Below are 3647 nucleotides of genomic sequence, written 5' to 3'. Positions count from 1 at the left end.
ACGTCAAGATCACCAGCAGTCTACCTCCCACACACAGCCCCTCGTTCCCGATCACCGTTTGTTATCTCCCCCTTTCTTAGCTCTCCTGAAATAAGAATTTCTAACTTCCGGTCAGTCATTGTTATGATCGGCCATTATTATGATTGACCGTTGACTGAACACTATTCAATTTTTTTTCTCCGTGTTTTTCTCCTTGTCTCCGTATTCTTTCTGTTGAAGAGCGTAGCTCGAAACGTCAAAGACTTTCCGTATTCCCGAGCGTCATACTAATATATACTTTTGTTATTTACACCACCTGTCCTCGTCTGTTGTTATTTTTTGTATATTCTCCCCTATATTTATATATATATATATATATGTGTGTGTATATAAAGATATATAATGAGTGTGATTGTGTGTTTGTGTGTCTTTGTGTCTATGTTTGCTCAGCCGCCGCTGCTGGACAACCGGTGTTGATATATTTATGTCTCCGTAAGCAAGCGGTTCGGCAAAAGATGAATGATGGAATAGGTACAAGGCTTTGTAAAAAAAAAAAGCAATAAGTACTGCGATCGATTCATTCGATGTAGTCTAATGTCTGAAACAAGTAAAAGATGAAAGATAGACGATATATACATTTGACTGCGGCCTTGCTGGAGTACCGCCATAAGTCGAAGAATTCGACGTGAGGACTTATTCTATGGTTATTTTGGTTCTTTCTTTGCCGAACCACCAGATTTCGGGGACAAGAATACACCAATATTGGTTGTCAAGCGATGGTGGGGGGACAAACACAGACAAAGACACACGCACATAAATATATATACACGATAGGCTTCTTTCAGTTTCCGTTTAGCAAGACTTTGGTCGGCCCGAGGCTATAGTGGAAGATACTTGCCCTAGTTACCACGCAGTGGTACTGAACAAAGATTCGAGTGCTTCGAGAGTGGCTGAGTGCCACTGGACAACTTAGGGATTCAAATTTTGAGACAAAGCCAGCAATTTCGTGGGAGCGGCTAAGTCGATCACATCGACCACAGTACTCAACTGGTATTCATTTTATGGACGCCGAAAGGATAAAATGCAGCGTGGACCTCAGTGGAATTTGAACTCAGAATGTCGAGTCGAAGGAAATGACGTTAAGTAATTTGCATGGGGTGCTAACGCTTCAGCCAGTTCGCCGCCTTTTGGAGAAGTTCCTGTTAATGGCGGTCTCTTTAAATTCATTAAAAGAGAGAGAGGAACAGAGAATGGTTGGCTGGATTGGAGGGGTTACTTAATATTAGAATCCCTGTGCGGGTGTCACCACATCCATGGCGGCCTCTCTTGAAACGTGGAGAAAGTCACAGAAGTGACCAGACAAGTATATTTCTTGATATGATCAGCGTAAGAATGGGAAAGGAAAGGCCGGGCTGCCTAGCCTACAAGGATGCCATGGCTGGGAAACAGTGCCAAGTGCTAAGCCGCGTACAACACATGACTACGATGCAACCGATGATACGTAAAGACCGAGAAACATACATACACACGTGCATACATACATACACACATACATACATACAGGAGGCGCAATAGTCCAGTGGTTAGGGCAACGGACTCGCGGTCATGGGATCGCGGTTTCGATTCCCAGACCGGGCGTTGTGAGTGTTTATTGAGCGAAAACACCTAAAGCACCACGAGGCCCCGGCAGGGGATGCTGGTGAACCCTGCTGTACTCTTTCACAACAACTTTCCCTCACTCTTACTTCCTGTTTCTGTTTACCTGTAATTCTAAGGGCCAGTCTTCTCATACTCTGTGTAACGCTGAATCTCCCCCAGAAATACGTTAAGGGTGCACGTGTCTGTGGAGTGCTCAGCCACTTGCACGTTAATTTCGCGAGCAGGCTGTTCCGTTGATCGGATCAACTGGAACCCTCGTCGTCGTAAGCGATGGAGTGCCAACAACAACAACAACATACATACATACATACATACATACATACATACGTACATACAAACATACATACAAAACCTGGCGCACCATGGGTTACGACGGTGAGAGTTACCAGTTGATCCGAGGAACGGAACAGCCTGACCGAGAAATTTAAATAAAAGTGGCTGAGAACTCCACAACCCATTACCGTGGTTCCAGGTAGATTCAACTTCACGCAGAATGTGTCTTACACAAAGAGGTAACGGGCTACCAAAAATCGAACTCAAAATCATACGATCGAGAGCCCAGTACTCTAACCATTAAGCCACGCGATTTCACTCATGCATACATAAACACACACATACACACACACACACACATACACATACATGCATACATACATACATATATACACACACAAATACATATACACATACATACGCACATGCATATACATACACATACAAACTTATGTGTGTATGTATGTCTGTCTGTGTGTATGTGTATGTGTGTATCTTTTATCTTTTATGTTTTTTCTTGTTTCAGTCATTAGTATGCGGCCATGCTGTGGCATAGCCATGAATATTTAGTCAATCCCAGTAATTATTTGTGAATCCAGGTACTTATTCTTGGTACTTAATGTATCGGTCTCTATTGCCGAACCACTAGGTTATGGGGACGCAAATACACCAACACTACTTGTGAAGGGAAGGTAGAGTTGGGGGCCAAACACAGATATAATCACACACACACGCAAACACACACATACGCACACACATACACACATACACACGTGCGCTCGTATACATCACACACGCCTATAAACACACGCACACACACAGACACACACACCATGGCGCACGCACACAAACACACAGAGAGATACACACAAACGCACGCGCACACAGACACGCCCACACAGACACGCGCACACAGGCACGCACACACGCGCACACAGTCACACGCACAGAAACATACACACACAGAGAAACACACACACACAGAGAAACACACACGCACAGAGAAACACACACACACACACACAAGACGGGCTTCTTTTACTTTTCGTCTACCAAATCCACTCACAAGGATTTGTTTGGCACGTGCCTATAGTGGGAAACACAAGCCGAAGGTGCCAGACCGTGGGACTGAAACTGGAACCATGAGGTTGGAAAGTGAGATACGTAAATGAACTGTTAACTGGTTGTGTATTGAGCACTTCATTAGACATGAAAGAATTTAAAACCATTTCCCTCTAGGCTGCATGGTTTCTTTGATCTCCATAAATAGATACATTATTTCTAGAGGCTTGAATGCAAGCAGCACGATGGCCGAGTGGTAAAGGCGTTGGACTTAAGTTCCAATGGACAATTGTCCGCGTGGGTTCGAACCCCACTCGTGCTATTTCTTTTTTATTTTATCTTTAGACGTAAACATGACTACTTGTCTAGGGCACTCGGTTTTCAACCACGTAGTGTCAGGTTCAGTTCCACTTCACTGCTTCTGGTGCAACTATCTTCTACTGTAGTCCCGGACAGGAAGATAGACAACAGAAAAGCCCCACCCGGCGTATGTTTGGACCCGTAGTGGGCTATAATAGAAAATACTTGCACAAGATGCTGCGTAGTGGGACTGAACATGAAACCATGTGGTTGCAAAACAAGCTTCTTCACGACGTAGCCATCCACGTGGCTAAATATAAACGGAAGAGTCTCCGTAACTTTGCGGTTCGGCAAAAGTGTAATGATAGCATAGG

General features: G+C 44.3%; 1 non-coding gene across 1 annotated transcript; it reads left to right on the top strand.

Annotated features, from left to right (window-relative positions):
• The first annotated feature begins 3212 nt into the window (after window positions 1-3212).
• On the top strand, window positions 3213-3295 carry Trnal-uaa (transfer RNA leucine (anticodon UAA)). The gene has a single exon. It is a non-coding gene; the product is annotated as a tRNA-Leu (tRNA).
• The last annotated feature ends 352 nt before the right edge of the window (window positions 3296-3647 follow it).

This window comes from Octopus bimaculoides, chromosome 4 (assembly GCF_001194135.2).
Source record: "Octopus bimaculoides isolate UCB-OBI-ISO-001 chromosome 4, ASM119413v2, whole genome shotgun sequence".
Classification (NCBI taxonomy): domain Eukaryota; kingdom Metazoa; phylum Mollusca; class Cephalopoda; order Octopoda; family Octopodidae; genus Octopus; species Octopus bimaculoides.
Note: the sequence above shows the minus strand (reverse complement) of the source record. Positions and strands in the feature narration are given on the sequence as shown.